General features: G+C 39.6%; 1 protein-coding gene across 2 annotated transcripts in view; it reads left to right on the top strand.

Moving 5' to 3' along the window:
• The first annotated feature begins 846 nt into the window (after positions 1–846).
• Positions 847–13,332, top strand: part of LOC135714342 (uncharacterized) — a 123,711-nt gene continuing 111,225 nt past the window's right edge. Inside the window, exon 1 of one of the 2 annotated variants that reach the window (XM_065237685.1) lies at positions 847–1,518. The gene's annotated coding sequence lies outside the window, so the exon portion shown is untranslated. The remainder of the gene's footprint in view (positions 1,519–13,332) is intronic. The other variant, XM_065237684.1, reaches the window with a different exon arrangement.

Below are 13,332 nucleotides of genomic sequence, written 5' to 3'. Positions count from 1 at the left end.
CAAAGCGCACCACTTGGGTAAAATGGCCCTGCTTTTCGGCATTTCGGCACACAACATCGCAGAATTAGTATTGCACATTGCGCATAATATAAGTTCGATTATAAATGCGGAAACGCTTTTACGTTAAATCATGTTGTTGTCTTGGGCGCATATATTCCTTGGTTCATAAGGAATAACTGCGCAGACATCCCCAAGACGAAACAACACTTTTTTTTAGCGACTCCGCCCTTTAGAGGAGTGCAGTTCAAAATGTAAAATACAATCATGGGAAAGCAACGAAAAACCACCATAGAGGTGCATTATGGACTGTTCTCCCCTACCCAGTAGGGAAAACTCGCCCCAACCGGCATCATCGTCATTTGTCGTTTTCCCGATGCTTCAAGTGGCGCGATTTTTCCATTTCATTCCCATCGTAGCCGTGGAATGGTTCAGTTCGGTAAAAATATCTTGTCCATGCTTTGTCGGCACCAGCTCTGTGCGTGGTTTTCGCAACGGGAAAACTGTTCCAATACTAGCGCATTTTTGGGTTGAACTGTGGAAGAACGCGCGCGTGAAAATGGAAATGGTGTCGCGATTTCTTTGCCTTTTTCTACACCTTGTTTTCCCAGTGGAGTGTGCCATTCACCCACCACCCGGAGGAGCAGGATCCAAGCGGTAAAGTGGCTGTTATGAGTTTATAATAAAAACTCGAGGAGGGTTGGAGTGGGTTGGATTTTTCACGCGCAGGGGGTTGGAGCAAAACGTGCACAAACTAGAACAGGTGCTAGGAAGGGAACTATGTAGGGAGGGATCGCCGATTGAGGCCAATAGCCGCCAGCGCTGGCTGGGAGCGGAACTGAACCTCGTCGGAGTACTCGACGATATATGTTGTGTCTGGTCGTAGTGCCCATTATCAGAGGGAAGTATTTATTGGCGCGGCGGCGAACGGACGGCGTTTGGCAACAAATACCGAACCGTCGTCAGTCGTCAGTTTGTGAGGAACCGTGAAAGCGATCGGAACGGTTTGTTTTTCCCTTCTCGTCAGCTGGCGCGATTTGTGAAGAGTGATGAGCAAGAGTATCGTTATAATGAGTGAGGAAGAAATTATGTGCAAACTGCGAAGGACATTGTGGATTAGTTGAAGGCAGGAATTTTACCTTCAGGTGATTTATTTTTTTCGGTTTGTTCTATTCGAAATCGAATGCAAATGGGGGATTGGTTTTTCATGTGTGGTTTGCATGTGTGTTGGGAATGTAGTGAAGCTTGCCCTCACGAAGCGGAAGCGCACGGAAAGGAATCAGTGCAGTGTATCTAGCATTGTGGAAGGTTTATTGGATTTTCTGAAGAAGTTTAGTCGGGAAGAGAACAACAGCTGCGACGTAGTTCGACTCGCTAACGGGATTTTCTGCGATTTTCACTATTGAGAAAGCGTGAACAAATCGGATACATGAACTTAGCAGTTGATTAGTGTAATGTGATTTGGTTTGATCTTTGCAGAAGGAAGAGCAAACTAGTGCTTATTGAACAAGTATTATTAACGTGAGTATTAATCTTAATCACGAGTTCGAGACACGAAATAAATAAGTTCCGTTAGCCAAACAGAGTTTAATCATTAACTCTCAAGCCACCAACACCAAAAAGATGCTCCATTTCATTTCAAAATATTTTAAGAAAAAAAAAGATTTTTTTCAAAATCCTTTCATGCTCATCAAAACTTGAGGAGTCTGCGGATTTTAAGATGAATAGATAAAAAATCAGTTTCAAAAACAATTTCAGTATTAGACGTTGGGGATTTGAGACTTCATGGCCATTAATGTGTATAGCTACATTAGGGTAAATTATGTAATTTTGACATGTTGTGGAACACTGTATACAAGGGTGCGTCAAGTTTGTATGGTCGTTCACAACCCCCTGCTCCCCACTACTTTTTCGATCTGTATTAAGGTTCCCAAAAACTGTGCCAAATTTGATCGAAACAGATTTGGCTTTGAGGGACGATTGTAAAATATCTATTGAAAAAATGTATGGGAAACGGAACTGTTCATTAGTTTATAATTCTAAAATTCAATAAATTTAACCAAACCTGAGACACACATTGGGAATGCTATGCAGAACAAATTTATCCAAGACCACAAATCGATTCTTAATCTGTGCATCTGCACATCCCAATCTGTGCCGAGTACTTTATCTGTGCCGAAAGCTAGGTCAAGCGTTGTGCCGAACGTGCTGAAGTGTGGCAATCAAGGTATCAGTCTCAGTAACCCATGAGTTTGACAACCCTGCACTTATGACTTTTGAGATGTTGTGATTACATTTTCAAGTCAAGGACGGAAAAAAGTCATGAAATTGAATTCCAAGATAATATTCAACGCGCTGGTTGCCGGTCATCCGCTTCAAGGAAGTGGCAATCGAAGTGACTGATGGCAGCAACTGTCCATCCAGGAAAAGAAAGTTCTCTGCCGTGCGTCATTCAGGCAGACGTCTGCCGAAATCAAGTACCCAACCGGCAAGTGGAAGATGAATTTTGTCTGCAATATCATCATGCTACTCGGGCAATGCTACAACCTGAAAAAAAGGAAAGACTCGACCAAAAATGCCCACCGGTGGTAGTTGTAGCAGCAATATACCTGCATTAGCTTCCCAGTGTCAGCAGTCTTTTATAGGTACTAAATTCGTCTGACTGGCCCCTCCCCCCACATAAAAGGATCAAACTACTTCGTCAACGGTTTATGCAAATGTCGGTCCAGTACAGTGCAGTCGTTTGATGACTACCTCGTCCTTGTATCTGTTTGTTTTTCTTCATGCCGGAATCGCATATTAATCTCCATGAAACTGCTGCCGATTCCGATTACGTTCATTAAGACTGCGATTCAGATTGGTTCTGTTACCTCCGGTGTGGTTACCTTCACATTTATGTTAGCAGCATCTTTCTTAATGTTGCTGTTGCCGTCGGTGTTACGAAAAGTTGCGAAAGAGACCTCCACAGTCAATCGATTCTGACTTCAGTCCATAGAATGAGCTGTACGGCTGACTGATTGGTGAACCATCAATCGTACCGGGTGGTTCTGCGAAAGATCTGAAGAATTGTAGGATCGTTCGGCACCAGGCTGTTATTGACTATGGACGGATCCTATGGCCATCGAGTTAATACTTAATTCTGGCCTAACGTTTGCATTTAAAAAAAATGGGCAAAAATTGTCGATTTTTCATGGGTTTACCTTCATCCGCACTGACGAAACTACCCATGCAGCATCAAAATTTGACAGCTCCATCAGTCGAACTCTAACCGTGATGGCAAAAACAGTGAAGCAAGTCCGTTCAGAAGTGTCCACGTTCAAGGAACGGCACCCCACCGCGTCGAAAACGGACATCGTGCGGCACTTTGTGGACGCCGGATACGCCCGTTCCGGCATATACAACATCTTGGCACTATTAGACAACAATCAGAACATCGAAAAAAAACCCGGTTCCGGATGGTCGACGACCCTGAGCGACAAGAAGCTCCAAAAGATGTTGAAGAGGAAGACCGAGGGAAAAGTGGCTACATTGCTGCGTGCGCTTGGCCAGGAGGTCGGTGCAACCGGCCAAACAGTGAAAAAGTACCTGGCGAACATGAACATACATGTCAGGAACCGGTTTCGGAGCTGCAGGCAATGACGCAGCGGCAGCGGCTGAATAAGATGGTGGCAGTGGTGATGGACGAGGAGACCTATCTCACCCTGGATGGCAATGACTGGCAGGCCCCTTCGTATTTTACTTCCCCCACGAAGGAAGTGAGCTCCGAAGTGAAGTTTATTTCACACCAAGTTCCCCAAGAAGGTGCTGCTGTGGCTGACAATCAGCGAGAAGGGGATATCAAAGCCGCTCTTCTTTCACCGTGAACGGGGAAATTTATAGTACGAAATGCCTGCCGGAAGTTCCGTCGTTCATCGAGAAATACCGTAAGGGCGAAGACGCGGTGTTCTGGCCGGATCTGGCGTCGGCACACTACTCGAAGCGATCGTTGGAGGAGATGGAGCGGCTGAATATCGATGTGGTACCCAAGTCAGCGAACTCGCCCAACGTCCCCCAGCTGCGTCCCATCGAAAATTTCTGGGCCAACCTGAAGCGTAAGATCTACTCCAAAAAATTTGTCGCGAAAACTGAGGAAGAATTGCGTTTAAAATTTGTATGAAAATTAGTATGGGAAAACCTTTATTTTCATCCCTAGATCCAACAATTTTGATTGAACCATGCAACTAACTATGAACAAATATAGTCCAGAAAGTGCCTAGCAACTTTTTCCAAAGAAGCATGGTGCTAGAATGTCTCTAAAAAAATTAGACCTGTTCAAATATGATTAAATGCCAAAAATCAAATTTTCTGCCAACACTGTCGGTGTACCAATGGAAGTTAAATTCCAAACTGAAACTGAAAGTTTCTTATATTATCGATTTGGTACACACTTATAAATACCTAAACCCATTAAGGATGAGCCGTAAACAAACATGTCATGTAAAATTAAGTGCTCCGAGACTGAAAAGTTCGAAAGTACGTTTGATTGAGCTGAATTTCGCGTCTATTCCCAAGTAGCAGTGCAAGTTTTAACGTGGTTTTATAGCATTCTACAGGTCTAAATAATGTCAAATTGTTACAAAGGGTTGTGACTCCATTTTATGTCTAAATTGACGCTTGTATATGTTAGTCTCAGATCACCTAAATTTACATCATTTTTTTAAGCGTGTATATTCAAATTAATTATTAAAAACAATTGCTCTATCTCATATGCGTAGTTGGAGAGTGGGGGGGGGGGGGACTTTCTAAACCCCCTTCCCTAACCCCATCATTCATAACAATGGAAGTAAAGTTTCAAACTGAAATAAGTTTCTTATCTATTCTATTTGGTACACACTTAGAAATAACTAATTTTACACGTCACGGAATCCATCTTTGACATAAAGGATGAGACGTAAACAAACATGTCATGTAAAATTAAGTGCTTCAAGACTGAACAGATTGTTTCTCGACGGAAAGTACGTTGGATTGAGGTAATTTTCCCTTCTGCTTTGACTAAATGTTATGTCAAAACTGACGTTCGTATATGTCAGTCTCATTTACATAATTTTTTTAAGTGTGTATGTTCAGATGATTTATTCTAAAATAACTCCTCGATCTCATAAACGCTTTTGTTGATTGTTTATTGTTTCAATGATTTAACTGACTAATGGTTGCCTTAATGAATTAAAAAAGCATAATTAAAAACAAAGACAGGAAACGTTCTAATGCAGGACAGTCTTCTAATAAAAACAGTTAACGGCATATTAAAGTCGAACAATGCATAAACGTCATTAAACGCATTAGTGACGGCACGAATAGGTTCATTCAACCCATATTACCGGTTACGAGCTCTCGAGATGAATAAAATGAGGCTGTCAAATCACTCTCTCAGGTGCGTAAAAGAAGAGCTGGCGAAGTAATTCGGGGGAATCAATCTCGCTGGTAATGATCTTAGCCGCAAACACAGCTTGCGCGTTCCGTCTTCTTCGTTCCAAGGTGTCAATTCCAAGCAGGCAACAGTGATCCACGTAAGATGGCAAGTTAGCCGTGTCACGTCAGGGCAGATAACGAAGCGCTTAGCGAACAAACTTTCTCTGTACACTCTCAAATCTGGCTACCCAGCATGCTTGCTACGGGCATTGGACGATAGCACTATACTCTAAGATTGAACGTAGTAACGAACAATACAGCGCCCGCAGGCATAGTGGATGGCGAAAGTTTTCAGGTATTTTGAACATAAAGCCAAGCTGCTTGTTAGCTTTAGGATGTCATTGTAGTGCGATTTGAAGGTCAATTCACAGTCGAGTGTTACTCCCAAATCTTCGATCCGGCAAATCCTCTCTAACGTTTGCCCGTGAATTTAATAATCAAATATTTTCGGGTTTTGTTTGCTATGAAATGTTAAGGCATTGCACTTGTTGATGCTAAGCGTCAAGAAGTTACGGGAGCACCAACTCTGCATACGATCCACAATCAGCTGCAACTCTTCTGCGATGCAATTGACCATATACATTTTGACATCGTCAACCTAGAGTAGCCGACATCCAACTGGCAGTAGACAGGGAAGCTCGTTGACGAAAAGCGAAAACAGAAGGGGTCCCACATTACTAGCTCCAATCTTAACGCAAAGCGAACGGTTCGTAAGATAAGATTTGAACCACGAGATGAAGGATCCAGACACTCCGAGTTTCACAAGCTTGCTCAAAAGAATGTTGAGGTCTACTCGGTCAAATGCAGCCTTCCCAAGTGACATTGCATTATGATCTACAGAACCCTCATAAAACCAAAATTGTTACTTGGGTTGAGATCAGTGTAAACAGCGTTGGTTTGTTCGCCAGAGTTCATGGTCCGAATGCAGAGCGACACGAATTCGGTCAAATTGGTTGCAACTGACCGTTTTGGGTAGAATCCAGACTGAGCCGTAGAGATTTAGTTTTTACAAGAGCTGATGAGTGCCTTATTGAAGATGATCTCTAATACTTTGGAGCAGCAACATAGTGATGTGATGCCTCATATACGAAAATTTCCACGCCTCAGGAAATTTACTCTCCTGTAGTGACAGATTAAATAGCTTCACCAAGGGGTTGGGCAACGACTCCGAACACGGCTTCAAAACGGACGCAGGAATGCCGTCTGGGCTGGCATCAAACGAGAGATTCAACCTTTGAAGAGCTAGATTGACGGTATGTTCACTGATTTGAAACGGACGGAGCTCAAAGAGATGGAAAATCTTCTATAGGAATCGTGACTTGATTTGGTGAGGCCGAAGATTCATTGAACTAACTCATGAAATGTTGAGCGAAAAGGCCGAGATGAACTGACAATGGCAGACCGACTTCGTTTTTTTTTACGTAGGAATACGTCTTTCAGCACCATATTGGGGGGTGCAATTTCAAAAAACCCAAAATCGACAGCGTTACGAAAAGTGGTCAGGTTTTGACCACTTATAACTCTGTCAATACCGGATGCATTTTACAGGGTGGCCAGCTAACCGGGAAAACCGGGAATACCGGGAAATATCCGGGAATTTGAAAAGTAACCGGGAAAACCGGGAAAAACCCGGGAATTTGGCGAGAGAACCGGGAAAAATAAATCAACCATACCATAGCAACAAATTTTTACACCAGAATTTCAGAATAAACCATTAACACAGAAGTGATCCTTTACCAAATGAATGTCTTGCTCTATTTGCTGCATAATTTTCTTCAGTTTCCAGTCTTACTGTTTTTAGAATTTTATCACTCAGCAATATTGCAAATTGATTTTTGTCGTTTCAATTTCAGATGTAAAGTGCATGGCCCTTAAAAGAAAATATTGAAGATGCTGGACTTTGGAAACGAATATTTGTAAAAACCGAAACTGAATTAAACTTTTCCGGGGTTTTAATTTTTCGTTGTTCAAAATTCACATGATATGAATTCCAGAATGAACTTGCAATTCAGCTCTGCATTATCTTGAAATTGTTATGAAATAAACCAGAAAACACTCTGCGTAATAATTACCATTGAATTCTTTTTGGAATTTCCTTGCAACCCTTTTTAAGAATTTAATTGGAATCCTTCTTAGAATTCCCTTGAACCTATCCGGAGACTTTGATTCCTTTGAAAATCTTTTCAAAAATTTCTTTTAACTATATTCAAAACATCAGAAATCTTTCGAAATTTTATTTAGAAACCCCTTGGAGTATTTTAAAGAATTTCTTTTAATTATCAGCAAATTTTTTGCAATCAATTTTGTTGGAGTTCTGTGATGAATTTTTCGCACTAGGGTTGGAATTATTGCCAGAACACTCTTAGAACTCTGTTGCTTGTTAAATTCTGATCATAATCTTCTTGGAATTCTTCTTCAAATTCATCTGTCATTTTCCTCACGATCCCCATACTTCTTTATTTAGGAGATTTTTAGCCGTAGGCTAGTTCATCTCCGACGATCCCCATACAAATCTTTTCAGAATCACGTAAGAATTTTCCGTTAAGTTTTGTTTTTCACAACTCCTTTTTAAATCTTCTAAAATTACCTAACAACTTAATTAAGAACTTGCATTCTTCTCCACAGAAATCCCTCTAAATTCATCTGACATTTTCTAAGGATTTCATGTCAGAATAATTTTGGAATTCTGCTCAGAACTTCTCTTTCGAAAACTGTGTGGAAATCCTTCCCAATATTTGTTTGAAATCAACACTTTGCATTCTTTTAAATTTTACTAAAAATTCCAGGGTTTGCCCGCTAGATCCTATACATTGTTCTGTAATTTGTTACAACCCTTAAAATGCTTCCAAGTCTCAGAGCGTGACAATTATAACTCCACGACTCATAAGTATGTTTTTTTCTTCAAATGTGTGATCTTGAAAATTTTTACAATATCTCAAATTTTAATTATTTTTTCTCCAAATCTTGCATCACAAAGATTGTTATTAATCACACATTTTGAAAAAAAAAGTTCTAGTTTCAGACTCTCACAAATTTTAAAGCCCCAGAATCTTGTGAATCTTCTTTAATCATATTTTTTATCCTTGCAGTAAATTCCTATCAACACGTTCTTAAAAATGCGTCCAATGCGAGGTTCAATTTCGTTTTGTTGTTGAATATTAACAACCGGGATTTTTTAAAGATTTTAACCGGGAAAACCGGGAAAAAACCGGGAATTTCAAAATGAAAATTCACTGGCCACCCTGATTTTAATTCTAAACAAGCCATTCGATATGAAATGTTTCTACAGATTTGCTTAATGACCGCTTTATCAAATTTCAATAGGTCACTATTGATAATTACACAAGTGTCCAACTGTTGCATTGGTTATCAAAATTATCACCGATTGCCTGCAAAAAGCGCTGTCCCTAACACAGATTGTGGTGGTGTCCGGTCGGTCGTCATCATCAGCAGCAGCAGCAGCAGTGCTTTCGGCTCGTGGCGTTGAACATGGTACAAAACGAAAGGCTGCCTGCAAGCAGCGAGCTGCAGCCGACATGAGTGTCCATTCACCGAATAAGGAGGACGAAGCCGCAACGCTACTGATTTGATTCAGTAGCTCTTCGTGAGTCGCTGTGGGCCATCTATGCCAAGCGCGTCACCAAGCAAATTCCTCCAATCAATTCTCGCATTATTTTTAATAGACCATGAAAATACGTAATTTTATCATCAGAAAACGAGGCGTCAAGGTTAAAAGTGGTATCCATAACACAGTCAGGATCAGTGTTTGAAAAAATTAACTTAATTTAGGTTCAATTTACTTTGATGCATTTCCGAAAAATTCATTACTTCGCATTACTAAAAGCTTGCATCATTTTGAGTAAAATAGCAAATGGAAAAGAATGACGCGATCTGTTTTGCAATCTGAAATTATGCATCGAAAAAACTGCTTTTGAATTTTCCTAAAATGCATCATAGTATCAAACCTTGATAAAATTAGCTAACCTGTATTTTAAACAAACACACTTCAAATGACCACATTACAGAATCTGTATGTGCGGTCAAACTTAAAATGTGCTCAAATTTTGATTTGATTTGGAGTCTACATGAACCACCCTAATCTATATATTGGACTGATGCAAAATTTGAAATTTTCGCTCCACAGTGCTCAAACGGTTCCAAATTCGGTCCTGCTTTAGCCTCCAAAAATTTGAACTACTTTAGTAAAAAACTGACTTGGCACAAACCTTTTCAAGTTCATATGGGAATTAAGCTGACATCATACTGTTTGACAAAACGCCAAATATTTGCTTCGTTAACTTTTGCCAAATAATGCAATTTGGCAAAGATGTTTGTCAATGCTATTACACCCTGATAACTTTTTGCAAATATTTTAGCAAACATTATTTGGCCAAACATGAAATAAGGTGTTTTGACCAACACATATATATTTGATATGTCATCACATTGTTTGCAACTGTTTGCATTTATATATTAAGTTGTCTCTTTGTCATTCGTTCGCAGCTAAAGTCTGATTGTTGTTGTGTTGCTGTGAAGTTGAAATCGAATTAAAAATAACCAGGATGAATTATTCTGAGTTTTCTACAGTTATGGGAGCAGCATATCTGTTGCTGAAGGAGAACGAATCGAAAAAAAAGTGCTTAGTGTTTGGGTCCAGGAGTGGATGTAGAAACGGCAAACTGAAGGATGTTATGCAACCCTTTTGAATGAGTTGAGGAGCGATCATCCTAATTTGTTCCGAAGCTTCGTGAGAATGACGACTGCTGATTTTGACTATTTGTTGGATTTAGTAGCTCCGCATATTCAAAAACAGGACACGTATGCGGAAAGCGATTACAGTCGGAGAAAGGCTGGCTCTGACTTTACGGTACATGGCGACCGGCGAAAGCTTCATGTCGCTCCAATACCTTTTTCGCATCCCACAGCCAACTATTTCAAACATCATACCCGAAGTCCTGGATGCCATCTATCTGGTTTTGAAGCAGAATTTCTTAAAGGTAGGTCGCATCAGAAAGGGTTTTCCAAAAAGTATTGAAAATTTGAAATAAAGAATCCCACCCTGGGTGAAATTAGCTCATATTTTGATAGCTTGAATACCATCCAGAAATCATTCTGTTTACTGTAGTTACTGTATTGTCAGTACACCTATAAAAATCTAAATTAAAATACCTTCAATATTGCGTACCAAGATCAAAAATAACTTGCTTGGTTGTGGAGTAATATCTTCTTAAAGATAACATATCTAAAAATCTCAAAAATCCAGGGTTGTAGCCCAGATGGATCCAGGCACTTAAGAGCAAAACCAAAACAGTCGTTTGTTCAGAATGTCCAAATAAGCGTTTTGGCAAAGTTTGGTTCAAATCGGTGACATTGACCACAGGTGGTGTATACACTTGAGCTGGAATAACCAACATGTATTCTAGCGCCACGTAGTGAAAAAATTCTGAACTACTGTACACCAACGAAAAGATCTTAACTTCCTGAACAACTTTGTCTGAGACAAAAAAAAACTCTGAACTACTGTCCACCAGCGAAAAGATTTTGACCTCCTCAACAACTTTGCCGAAGACAGTAACTTTCTATCTGGTCAGGATATAGAGATATTTTATAAGCGAGATATTTACATGCATACTAGCGCCACGAAGGGAGAAAACTCTGAACTACTGTCCACCAGCGAAAAGATCTTGACTTCCTCAACAACTTTTAACCATTGTTATAACCATGCGGATTATAACCGGCTGCGATCAACGTTAAAGTGGCTTCCTCGCTCCACTCTGCCGTCACTTTTTTCCGGATTCTTCGTGCACATTTCGACGTCCCACTTGGAAAGTAGCACCGGAATAGTCTTCTGCCAGCATCAAAATGCTCACAACACAAAAAATTGATTATTTTTTTTCGAGAACCGGAAATTGCACAATTATTTGTTGATGTTTGCTACTCAAGAAGTTTCAGAGTGTCAAATAAATTATTTGATAGTATTGAGCATGTTGCTTGACAAACAATAACAAAAGGCATCACACTATTTTACAAAATGCCAAATAATTGAAATGTCAAATACACGTCAAATATTTGCCATAGCAAAAATTGGTCAAATATATTTGGCCATTATACTTTGGTCCAATATATTTGTACAAATTTGCCAAATATTTGGCGTTTTTTCAAACAGTGTGATAATAGCTTTTTACTGTGGGAAAACTTATGTTTTTGTTCATATCTATCTAAAAATTCTCCACATCACTATGCTTTTAAAAATCATCAAAATGATTGTAGAAAATTTTCTCAGCTACAACTTTGTTCAAAACCATTTTTCAATCAAATGCACGGAAATGCTAACAGAACAATTAATAACTATTTAATTTGAAATTTAACTGACAAACGAAATTCCGCAAAGTTATAGCTTAGAAAAATTCCCGTAAGAAAAGATAAAGAACTTTTCGAAAAAGCAATATGGTAAATGGGTAGACGACAATGAACAACAAGTTTGGTTTTCCCATAGTAATTTCCATATAAACTTCGAATGATTTGTGCCAAGTCAGTTTCTTACCAAATCAGTTTAGATTTTGGGAGGCTAATCAGGACCTTATTTGAAGCCGTTTGAGCACTGTGGAGTGAAAATTTCAAATTTTGCATCAGTCTACTATGAATGCACTTGGAAATTCCAAGTTGGAATGAAGAACCCCTCAGTCTAGTGCGGTTTAAATACCAACCATGTAAACCTGTACGCAAGCGGAAACAGAAATATTACAAATTAACTCGCCGGTTCATCAGTTTGCAAACATCGCGTGACAGTAGTTGGCTCATCGCGTTGTTACGCTGAAGCTGAAAGACCTGCTGACTTCCTTTTTTTTTATATCGGTTATAAATAGTTTGCCCTGCCTTTCCTTCGCAGATTTGTATCATTATTTGTTTACCTTCCCTTCGTAACATGTACGGTACGAATCATGTGGGTGTATGCTCTTGTTTACGACGCTCGATGAGTTGACATTTCTCCGGTGGAAACAGAAACACTCGTCTTCAGTTTTAGAGTGCCAGACAGAGCCGGATTCGCGGTGAAGGTTGAACGTCTATTAATAGAAGACACATCGCTTCGGGATGAACGGAAATAGTCACGCAGAAGCGATGTTGGCCGACGACAATTCAAGCTGAACAATGCATTATGTCCTAAGTAACATTAACAGATTCTCTTTGTTGACTTTCACTTTGCATCGTAACGGCGATGTTAAGACATTCCCAGCTATTTTCAAGCTCACAAATCGAAATGAAAGGTGCTATTATCTAGCTTCTAATACGACAAACACGACAGGAAACGGATAAGCACTCAAGTTATTAACGAAAGAGAAAGTCGATGAAGAGAATCGATCAATGTTGCTTTGGACCAAATGCATTGTTCTGCTTGAATTAGCTAAAATAATCCACTCGTTGCTGTCAGTTTATTGTTTCAACGGTAAGCATATGCGAAATTCATGGCGCTCCCGGAGTTCACGCTGATAAAAATATTTTGTAATTTTCTACTACAAACGAAAAATATTAAATTACGCGTATAACGGTCAGTAATTCAATTAATTAAAACTTAAATTTTCACGTTCATGTGAACGCTTATCGTTGTTCGTTGGAGATTAAATAAATTTGACATAAATTTTTCACAATTTTGTGAAAACACAGATGCATGTAAAATTGAATACAACTAAATGGATGATTAATTGTTTGGACCAAATTTTATCACTGTGAGATTTGACAGTACCCTCTTAAATGGGTCATGGGATATGCGGGACAATATTTTTCCGATGCATCCAATGTTTTTTTGTGTTGATTATTTTAATCAACATAAATCGCCAGTAAAAGTAATTATTGGGATTTCAATTAATCAGTTGTCATTGCCTTAAATAA

This window comes from Ochlerotatus camptorhynchus, unplaced genomic scaffold (assembly GCF_037179485.1).
Source record: "Ochlerotatus camptorhynchus isolate MF236.1 unplaced genomic scaffold, CSIRO-AGI_Acam_v1.1 ptg000639l, whole genome shotgun sequence".
NCBI classification, from domain to species: domain Eukaryota; kingdom Metazoa; phylum Arthropoda; class Insecta; order Diptera; family Culicidae; genus Ochlerotatus; species Ochlerotatus camptorhynchus.
Note: the sequence above shows the minus strand (reverse complement) of the source record. Positions and strands in the feature narration are given on the sequence as shown.